Source organism: Myotis daubentonii, chromosome 3 (assembly GCF_963259705.1).
Source record: "Myotis daubentonii chromosome 3, mMyoDau2.1, whole genome shotgun sequence".
Taxonomy (NCBI): Eukaryota; Metazoa; Chordata; class Mammalia; order Chiroptera; family Vespertilionidae; genus Myotis; species Myotis daubentonii.
The window spans coordinates 73,229,490-73,250,291 of record NC_081842.1 but is presented as its reverse complement, the minus strand read 5'-3'; the positions used below and the strand labels follow the sequence as shown (position 1 = coordinate 73,250,291).

The 20,802-nt window shown below is 38.0% G+C and overlaps 1 protein-coding gene across 3 annotated transcripts in view; it reads left to right on the top strand.

Moving 5' to 3' along the window:
- BBX (BBX high mobility group box domain containing) overlaps positions 1–20,802 on the top strand; it is a 298,024-nt gene that overhangs the window by 9,712 nt on the left and 267,510 nt on the right. The gene's annotated exons all lie outside the window — the stretch shown is intronic.

The following is a 20,802-nucleotide window of genomic DNA, read 5'->3' as shown; positions in this document are numbered from 1 at the left end:
ATTCTCAACCTTAGTATCATGAAACCCTAGTGTGTTTTTCACTAGATGTGAGGTGTTGGACAATTAATTTGTTACTGAAGGAAATATGAATAACCAGAAGAAAACAAAAGAATAGTTGAGGCATGCACAGCTAAGTACAGGCTTTTTTTCAGGTTTGGACAAGGATTTTTCCACCTCTCACAAAAGATAAAGTGCAGGACAGGAGAACAACTCTTTTCATATTTCAAAGTGATTAGCTGAGTATTCTCTCTGGTGACTTTGATACTTTTTGGAATGTTTTAGAGCATCACTTCTCCAACTTTCCTCTACCATGATACATGCAACTGATATTTACACATGGGGCATTGCAATTTCCCTGGTTATAGACATGGATAAATTACCTGGTGGGTTTTATATGTAGTTCACAGTGTGATAAAGCCACTTCTTTCCCTATTAAGAATGTCAGAATACAAGTGAGAATCGTATTATCATAATGAAAATTTTGAATATACCCATACACCTATTTGAAACCCTTTATAAACTGTGGTACTTTAACTGTTTGTAACTAATTATTTAGGGCATTTTTCACAACCAATTAAAACTTATCCTTGTGTCAAAGCATGAAAATTGAGAAGCACTTACTCCAGTGTGCGTACTTACATTGCACAAAATAGACACTTAAATAGAAAAGAGGGGCAAGTGAAGAAGATGAATGGGAAATACACCAAATTCCTGAAATCTCGAATAATATGAAAACTGAAAGCTACGGAAAATGCAACATGTGGCCAAATACAAAGAAGTGCAAATGACTGCAAGTAGTATGAGAGTTCTCTAACAATTTATTTTTAAGTAGTCTCAACATTCATTTATTTGAATAAATTAAAAAGAAATAACTTTGCATTTCTTAATTTTTAAGATTATATTTGTCAGGAACATCTTTCTACTTTGCTAAATTTTAGTTGGGTGTACTTTTTTCATCTCCAGTAAATTAATTAGCTGTATATATTTTGATATGTAGTGGTATTGAATATATAGTCACATCCTTTATCTAAAAAAAAATCTCCAAAAAATGGAAAAAGTTTTCTTTTTGTTTGTTTCTCCAAAAATTTGGTGGCAAAAGCAAAACCTGAAGCAAACTATTATGGGCTTGTTTAAAATAGTTTTAAAGCTTACTTAGAAAGAATATTCACATACTTTGCTATAGAAATAGTAATATGTTTGATTGTGTGGGCTATCCTAGATTTCTAGATCTAGCTAGCAGTGATACATAATATATGCTATATGCTCTCTCTGACCTTTTAAAGAAAACTTAAATTTTTCAATTACAGTTCACATTTAATATTATTTTTTATTAGTTTTAGGTGTATGGCATAGTGGTTAGGCAATCATATACTTTACAAAGTGGTCCCCCCGATATTTTAAGTACCCACCTGACACTATACATAGTCATTACAATATCTCTCTGACCTTTTTTCTTTAAATATATATTTTTTTATTGATTTCAGAGAGGAAGGGAGAGGGAGAGATAGATAGAAACATCAGTGATAAGAGAGAATCATCAATTGGCTGCTTTCTACATACCCCCTACTAGGGATCGAGCCCGCAATCCCGGCATGTGCCCTGACCTGGAATTGAACCATGCCCTCTTAATTCATAGGTCGACAAATAACCACTGAGCCATGCCGGCCGGGCTCTCTCTGACCTTTTTAAAAACACAAAAATCTGAAGCATACCTGGACCCAAGGATTTTACATAAGGGATTATGATCCTAGCATATTAATTTCCTTAGTCCACACAGTGAAATTTATCTGCCATTCCTACCCACTTCACTCAATGAAAATTCTTTTGCTAATTTTGGTCGCTGATCATCTGAACATTTTGACTTCATTGCAAGCTGGTGAATCATGAAAGATATCTTAACATTATATTTTAACTCAGTAAAACTGTCTGTCTTGCCCTAACCAGGTTGGCTCAGTGGATAGAGCATCGGCCCGTGGACTGAAGGGTCCCAGGTTTGATTCAGGTCAAGGGCATGTACCTTGGTTCCGGGCACATCCCCAGTAAGGGGTGTGCAGGAGGAAGCTGATCGATGTTTCTCTTTCATCGATGTTTCTAACTTTCTGTCCCTCCCCCTTCCTCTCTGTAGAAAATCAATAAAATATATTAAAAGAAAACTGTCTGTTGGAACCCTTTGGCTTCTCATATAAGGCTAGAAGGCATTAGAGATTATAAAGTCAGATAAGCAAATTGGTAGTTAATATCATTTGTACCTCCTAAGTTGAGCAGTGTAAAAGGCTCCTGTCCTGGGTAAGGAAAGCTTAAACACACAAACACACTTGTTAGTTGAACCTCATATATCCATTTTGATATCGTGATTCCTTTTTTTGTTGTTATAATTGTCAGTTTAATTAAACAAACACACTGATATCTATATAACATTTGAAATGCTTACTGTGTTGAACATTTCTTATGTATCAGTGAACAAAATTTAGGCTACTTTCATTATGGTTTACTGTAGTGAGATGTTTCATGAAGGGGTTCTATTTCCTTTATTGCTATTTGCACAGTTCTTACATTCTAGCAGAAAAGTAAAAATAGAAAATTTTCTGCAAATTTAGTCTATTCAGGTGAGAATATTTTTGTGTTGTATTGCTTCATAGAAGTTCTAGATGCCTTTATTTTCAATAATTAACTATGAAAATCTAAGTTAAGATCTTGCCTTTGTACTTTTAATTTTCTATAGAACCAGAGAAAAATGAAAAGTTTGATGTGAAGAAAACAGTCTGACATTCTCCAGGAATAAAGTAGTAGCTGATGTGATCTATTGTTATGGCTAGACTTAAATCCGTCTTCATTTGGTGTAGACTAAAATTGTTGATGGCTTTTATTATTTATTAGAGACCCAGTGCGCGAATTTGTGCATGGGTGGGGTCAGGCTGACCTGCCCCGATGGGTCCATTGGGCTGGGCTGGCAGGGGGGAGGGGCTGCGGGCAGTTGGCCAGCCGGCCCTGCCTCCAATCAGGGTGTTGGGGGCCAATTGGGGGCAGGGCCGGTGGGAGGACTAGGGGGTGGGGGGGGGGGAATCAGGGCCCGGATCAGGCTGGTTGGCTGCCACAGTGCGTGCATAGCCACCGGTTGTTCTAGTTGCCCCGCCATTCTAGTTGCAAGTCTTTTATATATATAGATTGCTTGACTACTGTAGGAAAGCCACAGATTGAGTAATTCGGAGGGAGTCTTATTAGCAATGCTGATTCTTTTAATATTAAAAAATGCTGAGTTTTTTTCCACTTTTGGTGTGCCTTTGAAAACTCACCCAAGTGTAGAGTTCTCTTTGACTACAAGGGAATGTGGTGGAGCATGGAACAAAATGAGAAAATAATTCTCCGCACCCAGCTGACAAGCTTTGAATATCTTTTGAGTTACTGAAGTTAAAAATTTTTTGTCTTTCCCTCATTTCTTCCCCCTTCTTCCCTCTTCTTTCTTCCCCCCTTCTTCTATCCTGTCTATCTGATCACTTTTTGTCTGTCAGCCTTTTATCGTATTCACTAATGTGCATCTGTGATACTGCCTACAAATGTTTAATTTTTTTTTTTTACTATTATTTGGTTTTAGAGATTTGTTTGTACTGTTTGAGGTGTTTTAGTGATTATCACTATTTATATAATAATAAAGTTGACGATATATGAGTTTGAGCCATCACCCAATTCCCTACGTGAAATGTCAGTTAGGAAGGGATTATGAGGTGCCTGTAGTAGGGCTTTGTGAAGTAAAGTCACTTGTTTTGAATGAAATAAATCAAAGTGAATTTTTTATTCAATTTTTTTGTGTTTTAGGGTGATAGGCTGATTACATAGTTTTATTTATATTTAAGGGAAAGTTGAAAGCAGTTTTTAGAAGTTTCCCAAATAGTATTTTACTTTGGGAGGAAGGGATGAAGTTAATTTGTACTGAGGGCCTCTTTGTGCAGTACAAGTTTTATTTTACTACTTTATTTTTCAAAACAATTTTCTGATGAGAGGTAACTATTTATATATTTAGTTATTTATTTTTAAATATATTTTTATTGATTTCAGAGAGGAAGGGAGAGGGAGAGAGAGATAGAAATATCAATGATGAGAGAGAATCATTGTTAAGCTGCCTTCTGCACGCCCCCTACTGGGATCCAGCCCACAGCCTGGATATGTGCCCTTGACCGGAATCTAACCAGGAACCCTTCAGTCCTCAGGCTAATGCTCAGTTCACACCCGCTAGGGCAAGGTCACTATTTTAATGATGAGGAAACTGAGTCTGGTTTAGTAACTTCTCTGAGGTCACACAAGAATGCTTGGCTGCAGTGCCACAGTCTTTTGGGGTTTTCTGCACAATCTTTTGGGCTTTTACCTGCCTTTTGGGCCACATTCCAAGAGGTTAGAAATGAAAGGTTTGGGGCAACTTCCAGACAATAATTTCCCCAATTTTTCTTTCTCTCCAAAGAACAGTCTTCTTCATTTTGAAGTGATAGGGCTGGAATGCTACTCTCCACTTAAGGGAGATAGATGAGAAAATCTCTGAGCTGGGGCCAGTTATCGGTGAGGTCGCAAAAAGTAACCAGTACAAATGTAGTTTATAAATTGACATTTAGTGAACTAACTTTCTAGTTGATATATCTAGTATAGAAATGTCTAATCACAGCAAGTATTGTTTCTACTACTTAGTAATTCCTCTAATACATCATTAGAAATTCTTTGTTCTTTCATGAGGAGTTGGTTTTTTTCTGGCTGAATATTCTATGATGTTTTTACTCTGGTACGTTTTAATACTTAAATTATTTTACTGAAGGAATTTACCAATATAGCATGGAGAGCTTTTTGAAATAGTTTTCTGACATTTGCTTTGAAAAGGAATTCCTAATTATTGGAAAAAATAATAAGCAGATTCATGGACTTCTATTTCAGATGTCTAATGATCAAACGTGAGTTAGACATAGGTCAGTCAAAAGTTGACAACTTTTGAAGTGGTATCTGGGTACTTTTGATTTATCTTATCTAAGCATCTTACTTCTGCTCTGATAAATAGAAGAGATTTTTATAAATTATACATTTCTATACAAGTAGAAAATCATTTAGAAAATACAAAATAATATGTCCTTTTTTTTTATACCAAGAGCCCTATTTGTCTGAAATTAAACTCTTTTATCTTTGTAAATTCAGCAAAGTCCCAGAGTAATTCAGATATGGAAGATCAAAATGTAGTCATTCTTTTTTAAATGGCTTTTCCTTCTTCCCTAATCCATAAAACATGAAAATATGGTATTTTCCTATTTTGGCAAAGTAGCTGCTATGGATGGCAGTCTTATTAAAAGTATGCTCTTGCATTATTTTAGCTGACTGATACTTTACCAAAGGTGGTGGGCTTCCATTTCTTGTGTTTCATCCCCATATAATAAACCACTTCCACGCTATTCTCATTCAAGTGTGATGGTAAACCAAATCATAAATTTATGGCCTCTGACACCTTTCTTTTTACTTGTTTTATTGGGTCATGTTCAAAGAACATTTTGCATATTAAATACTTTGGTTCAGTGTTGGTGAGATTAAAGTAGCAAAAACTATTATCAATTTAATTCAGCTTAAGTGGATTGAGTGCCTATAACATGGTGATGCTGATTCAGATTTCAAGATGAAAAAGATGAATATAGAACAGCTCTTGCCCTCAAAGTAAATGTGTTCTGCTGGCTGGAAAAAGCCACTAGATGTAAATATCTATGCTATACCTCATTCTGTGCTAATTGTTCTAACAGATATGGCATAAAATAGTACTGAGTAAATGCCACTGAAAAACTGGCTAATTCCAGCATAGGAGCTGGACACTGAAGTGGGGGTGGGGAGGAGTTTCTTGCTGTGACACTGTGTTTGTACTAATTGTCATTAGGGTTGTAAAACTATTTTGGCCCAGGCACTATAATAGATTTCTAACCCTAATTTGGCTTTTATTTAAATACTAAAGGCCCAGCGTGCGATTGAAATTGTGCGAGGCGGTGCCCTGCCTCCCACCGTGCGAGGAGGCACCCCATGGAGGGCTGGGACCTGCGCCTGATTCACGCAGAGCCGGCTGCTGGGGGAATCAGGCTGGACCAGTGCCGCGGGGGGCCGGACCAGCACCATGGGGGTCTGGAACCTGAGCCTGACTCATGCTCACCTGCCGCCACAGGAGTTAGGCTGGACTGGTGCTGTGAGGGGCTGGGACCCACGCCTGACTCGCACAGTGCTGGCCGCCGTGGGAGTCAGCCTCGAGCAAGCCCCCCTGACTCTGTCTCCATCTCTGCTCTGGGCCTCACCTGTGTGCACAACCTCCTCTTGTCTGGTTGTGACCCGTTACGACATCCTGGCCTAATTTGCATATTTCCTCTTTTTCATATATATACTAGAGGCCTGGTGCATGAAAATTCATGCACTCGGGAGGGGGTCCCCTCAGCCCAGCCTGTGTCCTCTTGCAGTTCGGGACTCCTTGGGAGATGTCCACCTGCCAGCTTAAGCTAGCAGACAGACATCCCTCTGGCAGCTCAGGAGCCCTCGGGGGATGTCCGACTGATGGCTTAGGTCCGCTCTGCTTGGGGAGTGAGCATAAGCCATAGTCGGACATCCTTAGTGCTGCCGCAGAGGCAGGAGAGGCTCCCGCCACTGATGCTGTGCTCACAGCCATCAGCCTGGCTTGTGGCTGAGCAGAGCTCCCCCTGTGGGAGTGCACTGACTACCAGGAGGCAGCTCCTGCATTGAATGTCTGCCTCCTGGTGGTTAGTGCTCATTATAGCGACTGGTCGTTCTGCCGTTAGGGTCAATTTGCATAATACCATTTTATTATATAGGATATATACATATATATATGTGTGTGTGTGTGTGTGTGTGTGTGTGTGTGGCAGCCGGGCCTGCAAGGGCCAAGCCCCTTGCACGAATTTCCTGCATTGGGCTCTAGTATTCATAAGATCACAACATTGATATTGCCCCTAATGATAACTTTAAAGCAGCAGAGAGAAACAGAGACACACAGAATAATAACATGAGAGTCTTCCATTCTCTGTCTTGGGGCTGTTTGGCATCCTGGAAGTACAGGCATTCAGATCTCATTATTTACCAGTCCACACAGTAATAATCTACTTCTTTATAAGTTTTATATATGAGCGTGTGTTCTCATCTCATTTGGTGCAATCCGTTTTTAGTAGTCCCATAGAGCATCTTCAGATTTGTTGTAAGGTTCAGGGTTTTGTTGTATTTTAGTAATTTCCTGTATACAGCTCTGCATGAATAATACAGATTCATATAAAAGTTTTTCTATAGCTTGAAAGGGCTTTAGGAAGTGGGTCAGTCACATGTGGACATAGAGTTTTACATATGAAAACCTTGTCTCACACACGTAGTGATATGTTTATTGCATGAGGAATTGTGATCATGAATTAATTGTTAGGAAGTGGATTTCCTTTTCTTTATTTTTTAAAAATGTGACCGTATATGTAATTTCTGACATATCTGTGAAATACAGCTAAATGACCTTAAGTTTAATATATAGATCTTAAGAATTAGGGTAATTGGTACTTTTCTTCATTATAGATGTTTTCTTGAAAAGTTTTGACTTAACTAGTGTTTCAAAATTATATATTATTATTGATAAATTCTAATTTCATTATGCTTCATCTGTATTTCTAAATGACCTTCAATTAGCAGTGGCTACTGATTTTATAATTCAAAAATGTACCATTCCCAGTTCCTATATTAAGTAATCAGTATAAAGTACACATAGGGGAGCTACGTAAAGGAACATAATACTCATCTTTTTATGAAGAAGAGCCATCTTTGGTAAAGCAAATGATAATCCTCTGTCATATCTGTTGGGTAAATCTGGGTTCTATATTTTGAATTGTCTTTATTTTATGCAACATGTATTTATTGAGTACTCAATATACAGGCAGTCCTTGGGTTACATCAGACTCGATGTATGTCATTCCGTGGTTATGTCGCCATCTCCCATTTACAGTATTTATAAAAATAAAAAAGTTCCATCATTTCGACGTATGTACATATGTGCTTTATGTTTTTTATTACTTATTTACCACAAGTAAAGGTCTGGAATTATTATCTTTCTTTTAAATCTTTTTTACTGTTTCACTTCATTACTGCTGTGTATGTGCTCCATGTGAGTGACATAGGTGCTTATGTAGGTGAGTTCCGACTTACAGCGAAAATCGTGTTACATTGCGCCACAGGAACGGATCTCCGATGTAACTCGAGGACCTACTGTATATAAAACTGGATTAGGGATTCTGGGGCTTGCAGAATTAAAAATATAGTGGTTCTAGTTTCAGCATGTTTCTAGTATAGTTATGACACACATACCACATGTGGAATAGAAAATAAAGACAAAGATTCTATAATATTCATGGGACACAGGGATGATGAGTATAGGGTGATAGCAGACAATTAGGGGTGGGGAAAATGGGACCTGATCTTTGGTTGTATTGTTTAGTATTTAGATATTGTTGCAAAATGCTTCCTTGAATTTATCAGGGAGAAAATGAATCTGGTGGAAAGCCCAAGTTAAAACTACCTGGGCCAAACAGTTCATTCCAAATGCGTCATCTAAGCAAGAGGCACCTCTGGACCTTTTAAATGTGGCCCTATCTTCTTCAGTCAAAGAGTTTGAGCATGTATCTTTGATATGTGTACATTTGTTTATAAATTACATATACTGAGGTATTAATATATAATGTATGTAATTTCTCTCTCTATAAAAGCCTAACTGACCATTCGACTGTTTGACCAGTAGCTGTGACGCACACTGACCACCAGGGGGCATACACTCAATGCACAGGCATGGAAACATGGAACAGACTGATGAATCTCAGAAGGAAGGGGGTGGGGAGAGGGCGGGAAGAGATTAACCAGAGATCTTATATGCATACTAGAGGCCTGTTGTATGTGTGTGCACTGGTGGGGTCCTCCGGCCTGGCCTGCAGGGACCGGGCCGAAACCTGCAGTCTGACATCCCCTGAGGGGTCCTGGATTGTGAGAGGGCGCAGGCCAGGCTGAGGGACCCCACTGGTGCACGAATCCGGGCACTGGGCCTCCAGTAAAATATAAATAGCTTAGAAATAAGAAAGATAAATTGAATATAAATAAAATTCTAATATTTTCTTCTACCTACATCTTACCTACTATGTCTTGTTTATGTTTTGGTGTTTGAGAACCCCACTTTGGAGACTATAGGTCAAAATTGGGCAGTGTTACACCAAGTTTAGGTAAGTTCCATTAGATCAGGGACTTTGTTTTGCTGATTTCTGTATCCTCATCCCTTGCTTAGAACATGCTAGGAGCTCAATAGATACTATTGAATGAATAGGAAGAATTAGACTAGCCAGGAGGGAGGAAGACAGACCCTTCCTCAGCATGAGGGATCTGGTAGGAATAGAGACAATTTTTGTTCATTGCTGTATCTCTGGTAAGCAGAAAATTACAGCCAGTGGTGCTCATGGTGCTGCTGGTGGTGGTGGTGGGGTGAGGGGCACAGTGTTAGTATGAATATCTCAGAGGAATGGCTTTGGCAACCTCAGATCTCAAAAAAAAAAATGTAACCTTCTTAAGCAGTAGGATCTGGATTTTACTCATCTTTGTGCCCACAGTGCCTAGACCTGTGTCTATGATGAATTTTTGTTGGACTGCTCTGTTTTATACTATGTACCTGGATGTAAGAGACTCTGCGTGTGCAGGAATGGATCAGTGTCAAGATCAGAGGCCTGTAAATGAATCCTGCCCTGATTGAAGCAAAGCCAGTGATTCTGGGATTACCTCATACACAGATATGTTTTTAAGCCTTGGCAGTGTTTCCTGCACAGAGATGTTCTAGTGACCACAACTGCCAAATTACAGTTGTTTATTTAAAGATCATTGTTAACATACTTTTATTGTCGTATTATCAATGAAGAAAATGGAATTCACAATAGAATTATTTCTTGTGTGCTATTATACCTTCTTCTCCCACCACTAAAGCTGGGATATGTCATAGATCAGCACAATGTATACTATTACAATTAGAACTGGATTTATTTTCACATAAATGAAACAAGGTACTTGGCATTTTTGTTCCTCTTTTTGGAATTTTCTTATTCAGACTTCTTTAAAAGGTACTACAAATTCTAATTTTGTGGTCATAAAATAAACCTGTCATGCATTTTATTGAGTGCTATCAGAGTTGGGGAGAGCAAACATTTCCTCCCTGAGAAGTGAAGGCATTAGCTGTCCTTTAGAAGCTGGCCAGATGAAGATATTCATCCTTTTCTGCTCTGCTGTAAAGGTCTAGGTGGGTACCTCCTTACCCTTCTTATAGCTCAGTCTCATTTAGGACATGTTTATTTAAAGCAGTTTCACTTCTGCACAATTAATAAGTTACTATGCTCTCATTTGCATTTCTGATGCCTTATAGTAAATACAGGAAGTTTCCCTTTGCCCTTACAAAAACAGTTTATTCTGCCCTACCTTCCTAGCCTTGGAAAAAATTTCTTCAAAGAGCCCTCCTCCATCTTTAGCACAGTCTCATCATTAAATCATCAAATCAGCAAATCTTTATTATAAGGTTGTCACTGTTAAAGGCACAGTAGTAACATAGCTTATTTCCACTTGTTATTGCAGTCTAGAGTTTACATTGTGATTTTCACTGACCTTTTACTCTTTAAAATTATTCTGTGAGGTAGATAGATAGTAGGGTATCATTGTTTTCATTTTGCAGGTGAGGAAATAGAAATAGGCTCAGGGTTATTGAGTGGCTTGACCCAGGTCACTGAGTTTGCAGTGGCTCTTGTGAGACCAGAACCCAGTATTCCGGCCACTCATTTAGTGAGCTGCCCAATGTGCAGAGCAGAATTTATCTAATTTGAACAGATATGTTTTTTTCTTTTACTTATTTTCAACCAAGTAAGTTACTGTAAATACCTGTAACAGCAGTGGCATGGACAATATGGTAATTTAATTGTTCATGACCAGTGGGATATAAAATATCAGTGAAATGGGTCTTAACTTTCTGGTGTACTTAAATCTATTTGTGTATTTAAATAAGTGTTCTCAGATCTTGTGGAACGACTGTCCATTTGACTTAACTATTTTGTAGCTTATGATGGAAAATTAAATGCATAGGGACCACACACTAACAAAGAAGTGCTTTGAAGTGTATATTAGGATTCTTACGTGAGATTTAGATTCTATAGTGGGGCCATTTTTTTCCCTCCTATGAGACATTTCTGAAATTATAATGAAAATTAATTGGAAAATATGAAATAATATATAGATATTTGAGCTACACCCATTTCTGGAATACATTTATATTATAATCTGATATCAACTGGTGTTTTCAAAGAAATGAAGGCTTGTACATAGTTTTCTTTTTTTAATTTAAAAGACAATTTAACTTGGCACTTTGTAGAAAAGGAACATTTAATAGGCTAGTTAGAGAATTCAATACATCATCTCTGCCAACAATAAAAGAAGATATTTCTATCCAAAAATTACTACAGGATCAATTATTCAATTAATATTCTACATAGTAGAGAAGTTTTATTTGTTAGGATCTTATTTCAAAGTTCCCCAAGAGTAAAGAGGCTAATAATTATCTTACTGTGAGAGAATGATAACAGATTGATTACATTAGAGCTCCAGAAACTTTTGTTTTTATTTAAAAGATTTACAGTCTGAGGCAAAAGCAATTTATTTAGAATATTTGTTTCTATAGATTCCCTTTATTTCAATTTAATGTTTATAATTTGTATTTGAATATTACTACTTTGGACATGATATAAGTAATAATGGCTGAAGAAGAAGTTTATTGAAGAATTGCAATTTGAAGAAAAACCGGTGCATGTTTATTGAAGAAGGCATATAAAGATGCGAGGGATTAGAAACTATAAACTTTCTTTTCTTTAGGTTGGGTTATCATTAAAGATGGGGTATGAAAATAAATGTCATGAGGATAACTTAAAATTCTGTTCTTAAGCAGTTATGCAAACTCTGAATCCAGTGGTCCTTCTCTTTGTACCTGGAAACAGCCTGTGAGGAAGGAATTGTCTCCACTTTCGATGAGGGAACTGTGTCTCAGGCTCAGCACCTCACCATTCCAGCTCACTCTACGGAGGCCAAGCTCCCACTCCCTCACTCTCTTATCTGCCTCTTGTGCTTCCCGCGTGGCATTTGTATCGCTCCATAGTGCCATGTACCTGTCTTGACTCCTAATGAATTGTAACACTGAGGGTTTAAAGCACAGCTTTCTCTCTCAGGATAAAAGTACAGTTTTCTCTATTTGTGTTTCTACATTGTCATGCAGATTGCCGTATACACAGTTACTTTATTTCTTGAGTCTTTCTAAGTATATGGTAAAGTTCTAAAGCTAAAATTAGTATTATATAGTATCCTAAGAGATGATGATTAAAAGAAATTGTGCCACCACATGAAAAAAAAATAGTTTTGGAATTTGCATAACTTACATTCAAGAAAAATAATAGAATTTTAGCTCCAAAAGAGGTATTACAGATGATCGTGGAGTAGCATAATCTATTATTTTAAATTTGAAGAAAGGAAGGCCTAGACTAAGAAACTGAGACCCAGGCCATGTGAATGGAAGACCTAGAACTAAGATGTAAGGCTTTTGTGGTTTGGTGTTTTGCTGTAGAAATCTGCTTAGCTCCAAAATAACATAAAAAAGTTTTAGTCAATTGATGGCACCATTTTCACAGCAGGAATATGTGACTTTTTGTGTAGTCATTTATAAATAGTTATAAAGATAAAAGAATTAAAATGTTATGTATTATTAGAATAAAGCTATACGTAATACATTATACATATTAACTCTGAAATCATTTTATTGTGTTACTAGTTGACTTCTAATTTACTTAGTAGTATAACATAATTTTTGTAACTAACAGATAATAGACTGAAACATGGCTTTGATGTAGTTCCCTGAATCCTGTGGAAACACAGGAAGAATTTACAAAACAATACCACATTGTTAAATGGCATCCCAGCTTATCAAATGTCATGTTTATTACAGTCTGGTTTTAGGAAAAACCATCCCAGCCTTACAGCAGTTTAACCTAATCTTAAGCAAAAGAGCCTTTCAAGTTTCCAGTGCTGTTAAATTTTGTTTTGTCCATCACAGTATAAACTGCTCATTGCTGTTGAGCAGGAGAAAGGCGTTTGTGAAACCTTAACAGCTTTATTTGTGAGAGTGATTTAACTGATTTGTGTCCTGTGACGCCTCATGATGGTCTTATTAAGAGACTACTATAGTGAAACAGTGACCACATACCTTGTAACTGACTGAATCCACTCAGATGTATGTGGACTAAACATTAGTGAGTTAAGACCCTAGATGGTATTTTCAAGGTTGGTGTTTTTATGTCTCATTTGAGAGAAATTAACCTCCACTCTGTAGTTCAGGGAGGAAGTCTGGCATGTCTTATCAGAGGAGTTCACTTGGGAGTGGCCATCCCCCAACTCCTTACTGGCAGAGGAACAGGAGCCAGGTAGCTCCAGCAGCCGGCTAGTCTGTTTTTCTCCTTTGTGTATATTAGAAAAAGACACCCTTTCCTTGAGATACTCCAGTTCCAAATGTTGGAAAGTTGTCATAATAGATTGATTTTGTTAGAAAAAGACACTTTACTCCCTGTTGGCAGAAAATTGTCATAATAAATATCTAGATCTGTGCTCTCTGATGTGAATGGTGCCCCCTAGTGTTGTGCACAGAACAACTTGCACAGCTGTACATGGAGACCCTGTAGGAAATTATATCCAAGGAGCTCATGTCTTTAGATATTAAAACATTACATCTAGAAAACTATAAATACAGTTTTTAAATATGAAATTTAGTTATTTATGAACTCCTTATTTTTAAATTTATAAACATAATAAAAATTAAATTGAAAGAATAGACAGTGGAGTCATTTCTTTACCTCTGCAGTATACGGACAAGAGGCTCTGTATTCTATTACACATCTCTTGGCCCAACCAATTTAATATATTTTCAAAGTTAGTCTTTTAGAGTTCTGATTAAAGAGGAAAAACTTTAGACCTTTTTATTTTTATTTATTTATTTACTTATTTTTAAATATATTTATTGACTTCAGAGAGGAAGGGAGAAAGAGAGATAGAAACATCAATGATGAGAGAGAATCATTGATTGGCTGCCTCCTGCACACCCCCTACTGGGGATTGAGCCCGCAACCCAGGCATGTGTCCTTTGCTGGAATCGAACCTGGGACCCTTCAGGCCGCAGGCTGATGCTCCATCCACTGAGCTAAGCCGGCCAGGGCAACTTTGGACCTTTTTAAAGGAGCTTTCCTAAATTAGATAGGTGCAGTAATAGAATGCAGAATGACTTTAAGCATCCACCTCTTTTATTCATCAGTAACAGTTAATTGTCACATCATATAAGTGTAATTTGATGGGATTTTTAACATCCCAAAAATTGGCAATCTGTAATGAAGAAATATGCTCAGTGAGGACTTGAGTTATGAGGACAGAAGGAAAAACGAACTTTTTATAAATCTTAAGTGGCAGCTCAATGGAAATAAAAGCCTTTAATGTTTGTGTGAAAATGGTGAAAGCAGATCAGTACCTTGTGTTTAGTTGGAAGCAAAAGGTTTCAGAATGCAGCTTGTCTGACTTGAGAGCAGCTGTTTGGGCAGCTAGGGATTGCAGAGGTTTAGCTTCCTACACATTTGGAAGGATAATAATCTAGTCAGAATCTTTGTGCTGGTCCATAGATTTATTTTCTTAAAAGGGGCAGTAGTTACCTTTCTCCTTATTTCAGGAGTGGCAGTTGATAGGCTAGTCTAGTGTTGCCCTGGCTGAGTTTGAGCCTCGCCCAATAGGTAGTGATGATGCATCAAGTAGTTACAACAACAGTTGTGCTGGGCCTTTCATTCAGCTCAGTGACACGATGTAAAATACAGGGTTCAAAACAAAGATTTTGAAAACGGTGATCTGCCAGTTCTCATAGTTTGGGAGAAAGGACAGTAAAATGTTGCTGGTTTGTAAAAAGGAGACTGCTTGTTTACAGTATCTCAAAGGTGCTAATTCTTTCTAGTAGGAATATTACATGTGAAGCCTTAAGGTAATCCCTAATCTTTTACTTTTACTTAGGTCCCACTGGCCAGTGAACAGTTTGCCCCCACTGTAATACCTAACCTCTCCAGAGCCTTCCTGCTGGCTTCCTGGCTCATGGCAGACAGATTAGACAATGTTAAGTTTGTGTGAATCAGCACCCTTCACTGTGCCCTCTGAAGATCAGCTCTAAGACCGGGAGCCACTGATCCTCCAAATTTTGATTTCTTTACTGTATAGGCTTTGCTGAGCTGACAGTCATTCTCTAGTTACTCCTGACCAGGTGTTTAAATTGATCACATTCGTAATTTTACTATTGTCATAATTTTTGGAAATGTTAGTATGAATAACTTAAGGACTATATTTTTAAAAGTCCTTCGTCAGAATACTGGTTATTTGCTTACTTTATTCACTAAATAAAACTCAGAATTTTTAGATATCATGATATACAAGGCCACATGATTAAATAAATCAAGTGCTTTTAGTGATATCATTTTAGGAAAGTGACAAAATCATATATGGTACATGAGATCATTTTTGCAAGAAATTTATGTCCTCTTTTGGATTAAAAAAAATAAGTATAGTTGATATACAATCTTATATTGGCTATATTAGTTTCAGGTGACTCAACATTTTCATATTTTACAATGTGATCATCGTGCTGCCATTTCCAGCAGTTATCTGTTACCGTGCAAACTTATCACAATACTAAAGGCCCGATGCATGAAATTCATACAAGAGTAGGCCTTCCTTCCCCTGGCTGCCGGCACCGGCTTCCCTCTGACACCTGGGACGTGGGCTTCCCTCTGGCCATCGGCAGTCACCCGGGATCCAGGCTTCCCTCTGGCCACCAGCAGGCACCCGAGACCCGGGCTTCCCTTGCAGCCCTGGCTTTGTCCGGAAGGTCATCTGGTCTAATTAGCATATTATGCTTTTATTATTATAGATTATTGACTATATTCCCTTTCTTCTTTTCACTCATCTCCCCACCCCCTCCCTTCTGGTAACTATCTCTTTGGTCTCTGTTTCTATGAGTCTGTTTTTGTTTCATTTTGTTTGGTTTTACTTTTTAGATTCCACACATAAGTGAAACCAAACAGTAATTGTCTTTCTTTGCCTGACTTATTTCACTTAGCATAATACCTAGATGCATCCATGTTGTCGAAAATGGCAAGATCTCATTCTTTTTTATTGCTGTGTAATATTCCATTGCATAATATCACATCTTCTTTATGTATTCATCTATAAAGACACCTAGGTTGCTTCCATATCTTGTCTATTGTAACAATGCCACAGTGAGTACAGGGCTACATATATCTTTTCAAACTAGTGTTTTTATTTTCTTTGGCCAAATACCAAGAGGTGGAATTAATTAATTAAATTTTTTAAGTTATGTAATGGGACTTCTGAGTTAACACAAAAACATAATTTATCTTTATAAAAATCCATAATAATCAATGTTAATGCAAGGAAAAAATTAAATATATGCTTTATGAATTTAAAATGTATGAATTAGATATTTGATCATAATATTTAGAAAACTGGTTGTGGTGCTGGGCCTATCATTATTTATTACAACTGTGATATACTTATTATATCTGAAAGTAATGTCCGGCTCCTTAATCCTTTCAACTCCTACTATATTTTCAGAAGGAAAAATAAATTATATTGATTTGCTGAGTAACTTCTTAACCCAACCAGTTTCTCTTATGGTTTGTTAATATGACTTCTCTGCTAGTATGTTTATTCTGACTTAATAGTAATGAGTATTTTAGGTAAATTTCATAATGTACAAGATAGTTTGAAATCCAATCAATACTTATTTTCGTGCTTTATAAGTGTATAAATGCTATACAAGTAACAATTACCTAAAAAAGCTGCTTTATATTATAATGAAATAGTGCTAGAGAAATATTTGCTCTGATAACATGAAATGAAACTCAAAAGTTTTAAAAATTTTTTTGTTTAAGATTTATAGCTTTAAATCTTTGTGATAGGTTAAGATGATGGCATAAATTATAGTTATCTGGCAGAACTTTAAGAAAGTTTGAAGGAATTTATGATGGTTCTAAAACAAAGCATTAGTAAATTAATGGTATTGGTGAGCATTTACTGAATATCTATTCAGTAAATGAAATTACTAAACTTGGTCTTATTTGTATAGTTGATCACTGTGCCTCATAGGCTTGATGGTACCTGCTTCAGTACCTGTCTAGCAAAGAGGCATTGGGAGTTACTTAATGGATGAGTGAAATGTAAGACTGAATTTAGAGTTTTATAGGTTCTTCTGGCATATTAATTTTAAGATCTAATTTGATCTTTCCCATATTCTCATGAAACCTATTGCAGTTGGTTTTCTTTTCTCTCTCTACATATATTTGTTCTACTCTTCATGAAATGAATAAAATAGGACATTAAATATAATCTGTATTTACTACCTATTATCAGTTACTCTTTAAATATATATGTATTTTAAATCCTCACCTGAAGATATGTTGTTACTCATTTTTAGAAGACGGAAGAGAGAGAAAGAGAGAGAGAGAATTGGTTGCCTCCCATTTGCCCCCTGACTTGGGATTGAACTGCGACTGGAATTGAACCTGCAGCCTTTTGGTGTATGGGACAGTGCTCCAACCAACTGAGCCACCTGGCCAGGGCTATATCAGACACTCTTATATGCCTTTTCAAATATCTCACTTTAAAGATCATAACAAATCTTACTGGTTGATATAATTTATATACCCTCCCCCACTTTTATTTTTCTTCCCTCCTCCCTTTCACTCCCTGCCCAAATATTGAAATTGAGGCTCAAAGAGGATAAGTAACTTGCCTAGCATCACCCGGGAGGAACCACGGGATCTAAGTCCAAAGCCAGTGCCCTTTCCATTGTCCTCACTTATCCAGGGACTCTTATAACTAGACTCTTAATCTCTGATTGCTGGAACAGTTACTTTTTTCTCTTCCTCTCTCATTTGATTGGCTTCTTTTTCATGATTTAACACTGAGTTTTGGGGCCCAGCCACACTTCCAGAAACCTAATTAAGTTGGTCTTTTAATATCTACCTGGGAGACATCATGGTTAGAAGTATCATCGTGTGTACGGCAAGCCGCATTTGAATGTCATCTATGTCACCTCTTAACTCAGTGAATTTGGGCCAGGCTTGTTAATGTCTTGGTACTCTGGTTTTATCATCTATAAAGAAAAAATAATAGTTACTATTGAAAGTTATTTTTAAAATTAAAAAATAAAATCTATGTAAAGCAGTCAAGTGCTTTGCACATGGTTACTTAGCATCTATGAATTTATACTATTTTGTATGAATTCTTCTGTCTGTCAGATATATTGAGTGTTTCTGTGTTGATATGTGCTCACTTGTTTATTTGCAAATGTAACATTTATAATAATAAAAGTGTAATATGCGAATCGACCCAACTACCGAACAGCAGACGTCCGGATGACCTTCCGGACGACCATGCTATGATACCCACTGGCGCCAGGCCAGCCAAGGTGTGTGTGATGCAATTGGTTGGGGGCCCCGCCATCACCCCATGATTGCCCTGCAGAGGGACGCCCAGGCCACTAGCCAGCGGGGCGATAGATCAATTGGGGGGCTCCATGATCGCCCCAAAGAGGGAGGCCCAGGCCATTGACCGGTGGGCTGTGGCGGGTGGGCGGGGCCTCCCTCTGCAGGGCGTGATTGATCACCCCAAAGAGGGAGACCCAGGTGGCTGCGATGGGTGGGCAGGGCCTCCCTCTGCGGAGGCCATCCATCATGGAGCCCTGGCCAGTTGGGCGGGGCCTACCTCTTTGGGGTGATTGATCGCGGGGCTCCCGGACTGTGAAAGGCATAGGCCAGACTGAGGGACCCCCCATACCCCCTAGTGTACAAATTTCATGCACCAGACTCTGGTGATATTATATTTATACTCATTTTTATATATAAAAAGGGTTTAGAAAACAAGTGGATTTCTTGGGGTTGGTGGAATCCTGATAATGGGTAATATTATACATTTAAAGTTTAATAATAAAATAATTGTAGCATTCATTCAACAGACATTTATTGAGCTTCTTCTATGGGCTAGGCTCTGTTCCAGTCTTTAGGGCTAGTAATAATAGGATGGTTAAAAACGCTGCCTGTATGGGAGGGTATCTCCTAGTGGGGTAAAAGAGGCTAATAAGTAAGTTCTATATGTTAAGTGGTAATATATTACAAGAAAAATAAAGCAAAGGAAGGAGAGAGAGTGTAGGATTTCAGTTTTAAACAGGGTGGTTTGTGATGAGAGGAGTTTTACTCTGTCAGGAATTGGGCAAGTCCAAGAGTGGTTCATACAAAGATGGAGAGTGTGGTGCTGACTTTTGGGGTGCCCTGTCCTCTTCCAACACCTTAGTGTCTTTTTCTCTACCGTTTTTAGAGTGTCTGGCACTCGTGGAGACATTCCTGTTCAGTGTGAAATGTGGTACAGAAGTTTGTACCTGGTGGCAGGCTTTGGGGGAAACTACTATGTTGCTTGGAAGAGGATGCATGTAGACCTTTCAGACTGACAAGAAGAGTATGTTCAGCAAGTGTGCGGTTCTTTAATTGCCTTTTTAAAAATAGTGCCGATGGCAGGAGGGCTACATCTAAGTTTTAAAATAATCTACAAAGAATCAAGACAGGGATAGTGTTGAGCTATACTTTCTTTTCAAAAAATTTTCTCCCAAATTTATTTATAGATCTGTTAATTCATTCAGCATGTATTTGTTGAGCACCTACTATGTTCTAGGCACTGTGAAAGTTAGTTACCAAGAGGATAAGGGTGGGGAAAGTGATATTCCTGCTCACAAGGAGTGTGTACAGCAGGGAGAGAAAGTACAGAAATAACCTCCTTATGAGATATAAATGAGATAACACATGGGAAAGAAGCTAGCACATGCCTGGGTACAGTAGACGCTCAACACCTCTGTGTTGATTTTTGTATAAAGTGATTAGTTACTCAGGAGAGTAATACAGTATGCTAAAATGATAGATGACAATAACATGACAAATGAAGCAGCAGTAACATCTGGCTACATTATTAGGGAAGTCTTCATGGAAACTTGAAATGTGTCTTAAAGATTGAATGGGATTTGGGCACACCCTGTGAGCATGAGGAAATTACCTTATTTGGCTTTGTACTTTTACAGAATCAGCTGTCAGATTTTTGTTGAGTGAGAAAATAGGGGAAAGGACAGTCCTGGTGAAGGGAAACGTGAGGGCCAGGGTATGCCAGAGATTGGGAAGCCTGCAGGTGAGTGCAGGGGAAATATTGCTCAAAGTAATAATGGATCAGGTTCTAAAGCAGTGGTTCTCAACCTGTGGGTCGCCACCCCTTTGGCAGTCGAACGACCCTTTCACAGGGGTCGCCTAAGGCCATCCTGCATATCAGATATTTACATTACGATTCATAACAGTAGCAACATTACAGTTATGAAGTAGCAACAAAAATAATTTTATGGTTGGGTCACAACATGAGGAACTGTATTTAAAGGGCCAGAAGATTGAGAACCACTGTTCTAAAGGCTCATAATTGCAAGGCCAGGCAGTGGAGGATTTTTGAAGCAGACTTCATACAATGCACAGGTAACACTGAAGAAGCGGAGTGAGTGGCAACAGCAGGTGATAAAGACTTGCAGCATCAGAGGCTGGAAGTAATTAGGGACTCATCTAGGGTGGCCACGAATGGACCCAA